Below are 12660 nucleotides of genomic sequence, written 5' to 3'. Positions count from 1 at the left end.
AGTTACTGTTATTTGTTTATTTACATTTTAGTATTTGTGTTAGTTTATATTTCTTAGAGTTAGGTCGTTCGCTTACATCTGGTCTTAGTACCAGTGTATACAGGGCCGACGAGGTCTAGGAACCCCATTACACCCATTTGTTGACAACCCAGAGAGAATTTTACATTCTCATCGAAGTTCGGCAACAATGGCTGACATGGATCCTCCACCTCCACCCCCAGTTCTTTCACGCCCTCTGCGGGAATACTTCATTCCCACAGACTATGTTCAGGCATCCTGCATTCGGAGACCCGATGTAGGAGCGCCACATTATGAGATTAAGGCCAGCATTTTTCAAATGCTTCCATCCTTTTATGGCCTTAGTCATGAGGATCCCTACCGACACTTAGATGAATTCCTCGAAATTTGTTCTACTGTTAAGATACAGAATTTCGATGATGATGCATTGAGGTTGACTCTATTCCCCTTTTCATTGAAGGACAAAGCCAAGTATTGGCTAAAGTCCTTAGATTCTGTAGAAATAGAGTCCTGGGATCAGTTGCAACAGGAGTTTCTTCGGAAATACTTTCCCATTGGTTGCACGAACCAATATCGTAGAGCCATCACTAGCTTTTCAGAGCTAGATGGTGAACGCTTTCATGAGACCTGGGAGAGAATGAAGGATCTCCTCAGGAAATGTCCCCATCATCAGGTGCCGAAATGGCAACTGGTGCAGAGCTTCTATGATGGATTGTCTGACAAGAATCGTCAGATGATCGACTCTTCATGCGGAGGGACATTCATGTTGAAGAGCGAGGACGAAGCATGGAGGCTATTTGATACATTGGCCGAGAATTCACTCCACCATGCTTCGAGCTCTCAATCTGATAGAGCCACACCCAGCATTCAGAAGAAAGCTGGTGTTCTTGAAGTTGGTCCATCTACTGCACTACAGTGCAAGGTAGACATGATTGCTCAGAAGCTGGACCAGCTTCTCTCAGGACCATCCACTACACAGCAGGTGTGTACTCTTTGTGCCAGTCCGGCACACGAGATCACTGAGTGCCCTTCGGCAGCTCAGTACCCTGAATTTGTTCAAGAACAAGTTCAGGCAGCTCAGGGTTACGTCAGACCGCCGAACAAGCCATTTTCATCGACATACAATCCGGGTTGGCGTAACCATCCCAATTTTTCATGGAAGAATCCACAGTCTTCCATGCAGATGCCTACATCCTCTCAGCCAGTTCGGCAGCCATCTTTTACTCAGTCATTTCAAAGACCGAACTATGCTCAGTCTTCTTCTTCTTCTGTTACTCCCCCGATTCAGCAGGAGTCTGCCCCGCAGACATCTTTTGAGGAGAGACTTCTCCAGGCATTCCAAGAGGTGAAAACCTCTAATCAGAACGCCTTCGAGAAGTGTAGCCAGATTTTGAGCTCGCATACGCAGTCCATTGCGAAGTTAGAGTCGCAAATGGGACAGTTAGCTGAGGCTATTAGTAGGAGACCCGAGGGTACATTGCCGAGTCAGGCTGTCATGAACCCGAAGGGTAAGGACCAGATGACTGGAGGCCTATTTCATACTGAGACACAGCAGCAGGTTAAATCAGTTATGGCCTTGAGGAGTGGATGTGAGTATCACGTCGAGAGCAGAGAGCGAGAGAGTAGAGAGAGGATAGAGGAGCCAGAGACCATTGTTTCACCTACGTCGGCTCAATCATCATCCTCATCCCCATCATCACCTTCATCATCTTTATCCTCAGAGAAGAAGAAGAAGGATAGGAGTGAGCCTTCTCACAAAGAGGAGGAACCAGCAGAGTATATTCCCCCACCACCCTATCACAAAGCATTAGAGTCTCCTGGTTATAGAGGGAAGCAAGGTGCGAAGATCCAGGACATGCTTGACATCTTCAAGCATGTGCAGATCAACCTACCTTTGCTCGATGCTATTCAGCAGGTGTCGGCATATGCCAAATTCCTGAAGGAACTATGTACGCAGAAGCGTAAATCTAGAAAGCGAGTTCCTAACAGGGTCCATCTGACTGAGCAGGTGAGTTCAGTACTTCAGCATCAGACACCACCAAAGCTCAAGGACCCTGGAGCCCCTATCATTGCTTGTACTATAGGGAACATCCGGATAGAACGCGCATTGCTCGATCTTGGAGCAAGCGTGAACATTCTGCCCGGATATTTCTTTGATTCTTTCGGGCTAGGTGAGATGAGATCGACTCCGATTACACTGCAGCTGGCAGATCGTTCCGTCAAGGTACCGAGAGGTGTCTTGGAGGACGTGCTAGTTAAGGTGGATGACTTTTATTTTCCAGTCGATTTCATTATTCTTGATATGGAAGGAGTGGATAGCCAGCACCAGACTCCGATTATTTTAGGTAGACCATTCTTGGCGACTGCCAATGCGTGCATCAACTGTAGGACCGGAGCCATGGATCTCTCATTCGGCAATAGGAAGGTAAAGCTGAATATTTTCAATGCCGCAATGGGACCAGCAGGAAACATGGACTGCTTTCATGTTGACATTGCACAGGAGTTAGTGGAGGAGCAGCCCGAGTTGTACATTACTGAGGATTCTTTAGATTTGTACCATATAGAGAAGAATAGCGGTGTAGATAGTGTAGATGTGTCTAGAGTGTCGTCAGAGAGACCACCTTGGGGAGCGGTCAGGGAACCTCTTCCACCACTTGCTGAGACTCCCGCCAAATCGTCGATCGAGTCGCCTCCGAAACTTGAGTTGAAACCCTTACCGGATTCACTCAAGTATGCATACCTCGGAGATGATGAGACTCTGCCTGTGATCATCTCATCCTTACTCACTGAGGAGCAGGAACAGAGATTGCTGATTATTCTTCGAGAGCACAAGGCAGCGATTGGATGGGGAGTTGTTGATCTAAAGGGGATTGATTCTTCATTCTGCATGCATAGGATCCATTGTAATGAGGAAGTCAAGCCATTTAGGGATATGCAGAGAAGGCTAAATCCCAACATGAAGGAAGTGGTGAAGAAAGAGGTGGTGAAGTGGTTGGATGCCAGAATCATTTACCCTATTTCTGATAGTCAGTGGGTCAGTCCGATTCAAGTTGTGCCGAAGAAGTCAGGACTCACTGTGGTTGAGAATGAGAAGGGTGAGAGAATTCCGATGAGGACCACTACAGGATGGCGAGTCTGCATCGATTATAGGAAGCTGAATGTGGCAACTAGGAAAGATCATTTCCCATTGCCATTCATTGATCAGATCTTAGAGAGACTCGCAGGACAGAGCTACTACTGCTTTCTAGATGGATATTCAGGATACAATCAGGTAGCTGTCCATCCTGACGACCAGGAGAAGACCACATTTACATGTCCTTATGGCACCTTCGCGTTTAGACGTATGTCGTTCGGGCTCTGTAATGCCCCGGCTACTTTTCAGAGGTGCATGCTTGCTATCTTCTCGGACATGATTGATGATGTGATGGAAGTTTTTATGGACGACTTTTCAGTGTATGGCTCTTCTTTTGAAGATTGCCTCCAAAAACTTGCTCGAGTACTGAGTAGGTGTGCGGAGACCAATCTCGTCCTGAGTTGGGAAAAGAGCCATTTTATGGTCCAGGAGGGGATTGTGCTAGGACACATTGTGTCCAAGCGTGGTATTGAGGTTGACAGAGCAAAGGTGGAATCCATTTCTCGTTTGACTCCACCCACCTCTGTGAGGCAGATTCGATCATTTTTAGGGCATGCGGGATTTTACAGGCGGTTCATAAAAGATTTCAGCAAAATCTCTCGACCGCTTTGCACGTTATTGGAGAAAGACCAGCCCTTTGTTTTCGATGAGGATTGTATGAAGGCCTTTGAGATTCTCAAAGAGGCCTTGATTACTGCACCTATTTTGAGACCTCCAGATTGGACTCTCCCATTTGAGATTATGTGCGATGCATCTGATTATGCTATGGGGGCCATTTTAGGACAACGCATTGATAGGAAGCCTTATGTGATCTACTATGCGAGTAGAACTCTGTCTGATGCCCAGATGAATTATACTACGACAGAGAAGGAACTACTTGCGGTAGTTTTCGCATTGGATAAATTTAGGTCCTATTTACTCGGTTCGAAGGTGGTTGTCTATTCTGACCATTCTGCATTGAAATATTTGTTGAATAAGAAAGACACCAAACCAAGATTGATTTGTTGGGTCCTACTACTACAGGAGTTTGATCTCGAGATTCAAGATAAGAAGGGAAGCGAAAATGTAGTAGCAGACCATCTTTCCAGACTGATCGTGGAGACCACGCAGGATCAGAGACCGATCAGTGATTCTTTCCCCGACGAGCAGATCATGTCAGTCAGTACATCGCAGTTACCCTGGTTTGCAGATATTGTGAACTATCTGGTTTCAAGGCAGATACCTGAGCATTGGAACAAGAATGAGCGTGAGAGATTCCTATCTCAGGTGAGGCACTATTATTGGGATGAACCAGCATTGTTCAAATACTGTGCAGACCAGATCATTAGGAGATGTGTTCCGGAGGAAGAGTACCAGTCCATTCTGAATTTTTCTCATTCATTAGCCTGTGGAGGGCATTTTAGTAGTAGGAAGACGACTGCAAAGGTTTTGCAGTCAGGATTTTATTGGCCTACACTCCACAGGGATGCTCATGAGTTTTGTAGGCGATGCCTGCGATGTCAGCAGATTGGGAACATGTCCAAGAGGGACATGATGCCCTTGCTTTCGATTCTGATAGTCGAGATTTTTGATGTTTGGGGCATTGATTTCATGGGACCATTTCCGCCTTCATTCGGAAATTTATACATTCTGGTGGCGGTTGATTATGTGTCCAAGTGGGTCGAGGCTGTGGCCACCAAGACCAATGATCACAGAGTAGTGCTTAAGTTCATTAAGCACAACATTTTCAGTCGTTTTGGTGTGCCACGTGCGATGATTAGAGATGGTGGCAAGCATTTTAGGAATATACAGATAGCTTTTCTGTTGAGAAGATATTCTGTCAATCATAGATTTACCACTCCATATCATCCGCAGACTAGTGGACAGGTTGAAGTGTCCAATAGGGAGATTAAGAGAATTTTAGAAAAGACAGTTCGTCCGGACCGCAAGGATTGGTCCCAGCGCTTAGATGATGCACTTTGGGCATATAGAACTGCATTTAAGACCCCATTGGCATGTCCCCGTATCGCCTTGTATTCGGGAAAGCATGCCATCTTCCTGTCGAGCTAGAGCATAGAGCGTACTGGGCTATCAAGAAATTAAATTTTGACCTCACCCAGGCTGGCAAAGAGAGAGCACTGCAACTCTCAGAATTAGAGGAACTCAGGAATGATGCATATGAGAATGCCAAATTATATAAAGCTCACACAAAAGCATTTCATGATAAGCATATTGTCAGAAAAGTGTTTGAGCCAGATCAGAAAGTGTGGCTATACAATTCTCGTTTACATTTATTCCCAGGGAAGTTAAGATCGAGATGGACAGGTCCGTACATTGTGAAAGAAGTATTTCCCCATGGAGCAGTGACACTATTCGATCCTATGACCCAAGGTACATTCAAGGTAAATGGGCAAAGACTGAAGCCATTCATTTCAGATGCCTTGCAGGATTGTGAGTGTGAGATAGTGCATCTCACGAAGGCATGAGGGTTCGACCAGAGGGATGTATCATATGTACATTATTTCTTTTTCATTTCAGAGTTTTTATTTATTTAGTATTTCATTTCACATGTGCTAATTTGTGTTTTGATGTATGCAGGATGAACTTAACAATTAGTGTATCAATTACCAGGTACAGAGAAGAGCTTTCAAAGAATTCAAGGATCAGAGGAAAATCAACTTCAGAAGCTCAGAGAAAATCAGGTTGTATCTATCCTTTCTCCCATATTTTTGTTAGTGTCTTTTAGTGTGCATTTGCATTACATTTTTTTTCATTTTGTATGCCACTAGGGACAGTGTCATTCAAGCATGGGGGGGTGGTTTAGATGCATGCACACAAAAATTTAAAATTTTTTGTATGACTGGTAATCAAAGTAGGCATTTGAGAACAAAGTGTAGCATATATGATTGTTTTTGACATAATCTAACAGTTTATAAATTTTTAAGCCCCATAAAAAATTTTTATTTTCTGAACTGAGTCAAATAGAGTAGTATTCATGAGAAAATTCAAAGAAAAGATAGTATTTGACTGTTTGAAAATTTTGAATCACTTTAGTATAAGTATGCACAGTATGTTTTCTGAAAGAAATAAGCAATGGAAAGATGTGTTTGAAAAATGAGTTTAAAAGAATAGAGTTACGTTTAGTTGTTGATGTCTTCGTGAATCCTAGTAGTAGAACTCAAACACGAGATGAAGTGTTTGAGTATCTTAACGAAAAGGATAACGAAGGAGATCATCTCTTGTCTAAGTCGATATCTGTGGCCTTTGTAGTTCGAGTAAGTAGAATCTGAAGGGTGTTTTACATCTGGTGCCCCAAAGCCAGCTGGTTTGGGAGCCACCGGTTCGAAAGCTTGTTACATGGACTGCATAGAAAGCCTAAGAGATAGAGACATTGCACATGACGAGAGGAAGACTATACGTAAACTATTAGAATAGAAAGTCTAGTGACTCGAGCAATTAAGTCCGAGGGATACTTTGTATCTAGTGCCCTAAGGTCGGCCGACTTGGGAGTCACTGACCCAGAGCTCGCTACACGGGTTACGAAAACTGACTATTCGAAATAGTGCTCATATGAGAAGAATGCGCAAGAGATCAAAAGTTGAAAAAAAAAAAAAAAGTGAAAATGAAAGAAAAGAATGTGCTGAATGAGAAATTTTTCATTGCTTAGGCATAAATATGTATTACTGTGCAGAAAAGATACAAGTGAGAATAAATGAGTAAAACATGAGAATACTTGATTTTCAGAGAAAAATCATGAACTAGCTACAATATTAGAAAAGTGAAGAAAAAGAATTTTTAATGTGGCGACATGAAATTTTAAACTTGTTTTGAGAATGTCAATTACATGAAATATTTGTTCCAACTGCATTCTTAAGAGCCTCATATTTTTGAAAAATCATCCTCGTATTTCATTGATGTTTGTGGGTAGCATCTCTGCAAACCCTCACGAGACCTTACTCGTCCACTAGTGTAAGCTAGGGGTTTAAAGGGCTTGTTGCATACGCTAAATGCAACCGTGATTCCTACGAAAGTGAGTTAGTATTATGCATTCATGCTTAGCATTTCTTGTCTTCAGTGCATATCATGATTAGGGTTTGTTAAGGGACTAACAAACATTCAAGCATGGGGGTATTTGATGATGCATGAAATGCATATCATGTAAACAAGTTTTTCATGCATTTTGTATCAAGTTTAAGGTTTTAAACCCATGTTTAGATGTGTTTTGATAGTAAGGGGCTATGGTTCGAATTTCAGAAAAATCGGAGTTAAAATGAGAGAGTTATGGCTATTTCAGTGTTTGGGCACGGATTTCAAGGTAGATCGGATCCATATCCGACCCAATTAGGTTAATTGGACCTTGGATCAACTCTTTAAAAGTCCAAAACCCAACCCACATGCCTATCCAGATCCATTTCAAAAAGTTTTGCAGAAAACCCCTCAGAAAGTGGCGCCTAGTAAAATATTTTTTTATAACCTTGTTTTTGAAAACTATCAAAAGTATAAATTATAGTTTCCAGAAAACCCTAGGAGTCTTTGGCTGTGTTTGGACGCCCCCTACAGTGACTCTACAGCAGCAGCTCCTTCCTCTCCATCTTCCCCACGTGTTGGCCATTGAAGACCGATCTATGCTTGATTATCAAGCATATTTTCAAGCTTTCTTTGGTTTCTTTTCATTTCTTTCTTATTCCTTGCTGTCTTTTCACCATTTTTCTGTATTTTTTCAGGTGTAGCAGAGGTGGAGACCATTAACCTTGGGCGGGAGTGCGCAACACACCACCAAGGTGAGCCGGCCCTACCTCCATCCGGCTTTCTACACCCTCCGATCGTGAATCGGCTCACATTTCATCATCGGTGGATCTCCAACGTGTAGCAGCTGCAATAGGTGCCGTTTTTGGTGAAGTACAGCATCCTTGAACTGTAGAGGACGTCCATCTCCAGCAACGGTCCGCTCTTCTTCATCCCCCCGGTCGTCGGATCTTCCAAAAGGTAGGTCTTCTTCTTTCTTCTCTTCTAGATAAAACCGATTTGTGTGTGTGGATTTTGTTTTGTTATTTTCTGTATGTTTTTTAGTTTTCTTTTTGTTTCAACCTTAGAGTAGCATCCGTGCATAGACCAGCACGTTAGATTAGGTTTATGTGTTTGGTTGATTCGTTGGAATCGAGTTTTTTTATTGCTTTTTCATCCTTTTTATAAAAATCGGCTAGATCTTCATCTAGCCGATTCTTCAAGTTTGTCATAATTGTTCTTGGTGTTGTTTTACAGAAAATCCAATAAATAAAGTGTTTATTTTGATTCATCTTAGTCGGTTTTGTGTGTGGGTTGCATTTGATTTTAATTGAAAATAAAAATTCAAAAATCGGCTAGACTTATTCTAGCCGATTCTTGATTTTTACCAAAAATATTTTTCTGTTTTGATATTTTTGTTTTGTCCAGCATATGTTTTGTATTGTGTTGCTGAAAATCTCATTAGGAAATGTCATTTTAGTTTATTCTAAGTCGTGGGTTGTGTTGGTGTTTCGTTTTGATTTTATTTTTTTTTGAAAAAGAAAAAATCGGCTAGAGATATTCTAGCCGATCTTTGTATCTTGGTTAAATGTTTGTGTTGATGTGGATAGACCGTGGAGTTTGTTGTGTTTTTGTATGTTAACAGTAGTACAAATTGGTGTTTGTCATTTCATTGTTTTAGGATTGGTTTAATTAATTGTATTAATCATTTTTCGTTTTTGTGTTTTGAGTCTATAGTAGAAAATTACAAAAATCAAGTTTTTGTTTTCTCTCATGTTTTTAATTCCAGCATAGTGCTGTTCTTGTTAGCTTTTGTGTAATTAGGAGTCATTTGAATTATTTTCTAAGTTAGTTTTATCAAAATAGTGGTTATTTTGTTTATTGTTTTTGCTAGTTTACAAATTTTATTTATTTATTTTTTTTATTTTCGTGTGGTTCTTCTTCTTCCCCTAGGTGGGCGGCAGCCATTAGAGCTCTCCTTGAGCTCTTGGTCGATTTTTAGAAAGTTTTAATGGTCATTAGTTGAGTTAGGAAGGTGTCTAGGTTCAATGTATTAGGTCTTTCTTTTCTAGCCGTTTTTAGAGGTTAATTAAGTAGGTTTTGAGAATTAGGTTAGCATTAAACTCTTAGGAAATCGTTTTTCTCTTTAATTCCTTTTATTCCCTAGGTAGATTTACTACTTTTTAGAAAGTGTAGCCATTTTTAGAGTTGACGATTTTTGAGAGGAGAAGCAATTAATGCATTGAAATGTGGAAAGTTTTTGGAAAAAGATAAGTTTCAAAAATCGTGTGGACTATTTGAAGAAAGATTTAATTCTTGAGTGCCTATTAATAGGGAGTTACAAATTGAGATTTGAAAAGCCAATTTGAAAATCAATTAAATTTCCAAAGTAGGTGTATGAATTCAAGAAAGAAATAATTGCCCTAAATTCTTGGTTGGAAAGCTAAAATCGTGTGATTATCTAGGTTGGACGATTTGGCTTCTCAAAAAGGAATTAATTGCAATTAAAGGCTTTCCCTCACCTTGGTTTTGGAAATAGCATTACTCCTTGTTTCCCAAGGGAATTTAAAAGCTCTTTAAGGTTGTAACTCCCCATTAAAAAGGACGATTTTTGGACTTCTCCATTTCCAAAATTATCTTTGATTTTTTATTGGGTGCCTATCCTTCTAACCGACCCCAGTCAACCTAGTCCAAGACCTAGACCTAACCCAAACCGAGCCTAGGTCGAACCAAACCTAGTTCAACCCACTTGAGCCTAGTCAAGTCAACCTTAATTTTAGTCAACCGAGTTTACCTTATCCTATTCGAACCTAGTTGATCAAGTCAAACCCGAAACCCGAAACCAAACCTAGCCGAGCCCAAACCTAAACCTAGTCGAGTCAACCCCTAGCCCCTTCGAGTCTAGTCAAACCCTAAGTTGGGTCCAACTTAGTTGAGCCTAAGTCAACTCGAACCTAGTTGACTAAGTCAAACTTAAACCGAGTTCAATCTAGTCTTAATAAGCCTAAGTCCAAGACCTAGACCTAGCCCTAGTCAAGACTAAGTCAAACCCTAACCTAGTCTAAGTCAAAGTTAAGACCAACCCGAGGTCGAGTCAACCTTAACCAAACCCAACCCAACCTTAGCTAAGGTCAAACCGAGTCCACCTAAGTCAACCGAACCTAGTTGACTAAGGCAACTCAAAACCGAACCCAATTAGTGAGTCAACCTTAGCTCGAGCCTATCTCTTTCAACCTAGTCAAAATCGAGCCTACCTAATCCCACCCGAGTGCATCCTAACCTTAACCTCGTCTTTAGTGAAGTAAGTTCATTTAGTATTATTTCTTTTGATTTCTATATTAATTAGTTTATTTATCTAATTTAGTTTTAGTGTAGAAGTGTGTATACGTATAGCGTATTTGTTTAGTATGTGTGAAATGTGTTTTGTTGTGGTTTGAATGATAGTTAGATATTAGTTAACTTAGTAGTTAGATTGTATTTTATTATTTAGCATAGTTGCATTTCCATTGTTAGTTAACGTAGTTCTAGTCATAAATTGCTTGTCGTGTTTTGTTCGTCGTGCATTTAGTGTTTTTCTAATTATCATCTGCATATACACTGTTATACAGTGTCATTTAGATTGCATTAGGTGTAGATTGCATTTGATAGTGTTTACATAGGTTCATAAAGTGAATAGTGCACTCAAATAAAAACCAGATTTTTGCCCTGTTGCAACAGAATTATTTTCTGTGCAACAATTCTGTGTTTTCCAATTTTTTTTCTTCTATTCACTTTATTGACGTGTTATTTAACTTTAGATCAAATTTCAGCTCATTCGGAGTTGATTTGGTCTGATTTTTAAGCGTTTTGCGAAAACCGCTTTTTCTGGATTTTAAATTACAGGACTGGCGATATCCTGATTTTTCCCAGATTTGAAACGCTTATATCTGGAGTTCCAGATACTGTTTTTCAATTCTGTAAAAACTGTTGTTTTTTTCAATCTGTCAGTTGCAGAACAGAATAAATTTCGGGAAAATCAGACCTCGTTTGCCCTGTCAAACAGTAGTTTTCCGATAACCTGTCAGAATGCTATTTTACACTAGTTAGGGGCAGTTTCGTAATTTTCGTAGTTTCGGTAATTTAGACTTGTTTTCCATAATTTCTGCATTTTAGGATTTGTATCATCATCATACAGCATTAGTAGAGTGAAATTGGGTAATTTTAGCATTAATTTAGTATTTTATTTAATTTTTGCTTGATAAATAGTATTTGTTTTACAATTTTCGTAAAATTAGAAATAGTTTTAGTTATTGTTTTAATTGTTAGAATAGAAAACTAACTTTGTATTTTTATGCATTTTTAGGTTGAAAAGCATATTTAGTGTCCAGGGTTATTGACCAAGTGAGAAGATTCTCTACATGGCAAAAAGACGGAAATACCCTTGGCGTGGAGCAGAAGACTGATTGCTTGATTACTTTTCTTTTAGTGACTATTTGCAGTTGTATTAACTTTATAATTGTAGGTTGACATTTGTTATTAATAAATTGAATTTTATAGAAATATTGTGTTTAATTCCTGTTCCCTGTGGATTCGACCCGTACTTACCACTTTGTGGAAAGTCGGTTTTTAAATTTTTGGTTGACGATTTTCCAAAAGTTTTATTGAAAATAATTGTTTTAAAAAGATCATTCCAAAATATCAACCATGAAACTTTAGAAAAGTGCATTGCAAATTTAGTTGTAATTGAAAACAAAAATTTGGATTTTAATCGGGTTTCAAATCCATCCAAGATCTGAATCCATACATCATGTCTGAATCCAAAATCCTGGATCCATTTGATCCAGTTTGGATACAAGATCCATTTGGATCGACTCTATATCACTTTATCGTATTTGTTTCCAAGAATGGTAATATTTATTTATTTTAATAATTATCAAAATTTTGTGGGTTTTACAGATCATACCAGAAAAAAAAGGTACAGATGATCGGTAATGAAACTAAATTAAAGGTAGGAAGCAAAACGTGCAGAAACAGAAATAAATGGTAAGTTATGCCAAAAACATATCGAAACCAAAAGGAAATCCAAAAATGAGTTACGAAAAATGGAAACAGATGTTGGAATGAGTATATTCCTGTTGATGTCACCATTTGTAAGTCGATTCTACCATGTATAGATCGACATTACAAAAAGGGCTTGCTTATTAACTAAAATAACTCAAAAGTTCATAAAATGAGGAAGAAGGAGAATGAGAGATGGATTCTTACTGTTGCAGATGCCTTGCAGAAAGATTGTTCTTCTGATCTATGCTTGAATCGATTGAGTTTGGGATCAAAGATGGTGATTCTTCTTGTTTTTGTTTGCTGGACTATGCCTTCTTCACGATCAAAGGAAGCTTGGAACTAGTGGCCAAAGAGGGGACCAAGGGAAGCGAGGAAGGAAGAAGATGAAGAGGAGAGGCAAATTAGGGTCTCAGTGAGGTGAAAATGGATGCCTCAAAAGGAAAATCGATGATGAAGACTGGATGATTTCAATATGGAGTGAATGC

General features: G+C 39.8%; 1 non-coding gene across 1 annotated transcript; it reads right to left on the bottom strand.

The window, feature by feature from the left end:
• Positions 1-590: 590 nt before the first annotated feature.
• LOC149843014 (small nucleolar RNA R71) lies at positions 591-693 on the bottom strand. The gene has a single exon (XR_016431294.1). It is a non-coding gene; the product is annotated as a small nucleolar RNA R71 (small nucleolar RNA).
• Positions 694-12660: the final 11967 nt, after the last annotated feature.

This window comes from Nuphar pumila, chromosome 3, assembly GCF_984573655.1.
Source record: "Nuphar pumila chromosome 3, dmNupPumi1.hap1.1, whole genome shotgun sequence".
Lineage (NCBI taxonomy): Eukaryota > Viridiplantae > Streptophyta > Magnoliopsida > Nymphaeales > Nymphaeaceae > Nuphar > Nuphar pumila.
The sequence above is the reverse complement of the archived record's forward strand: the minus strand, read 5'-3'. Positions and strand labels throughout refer to the sequence as shown.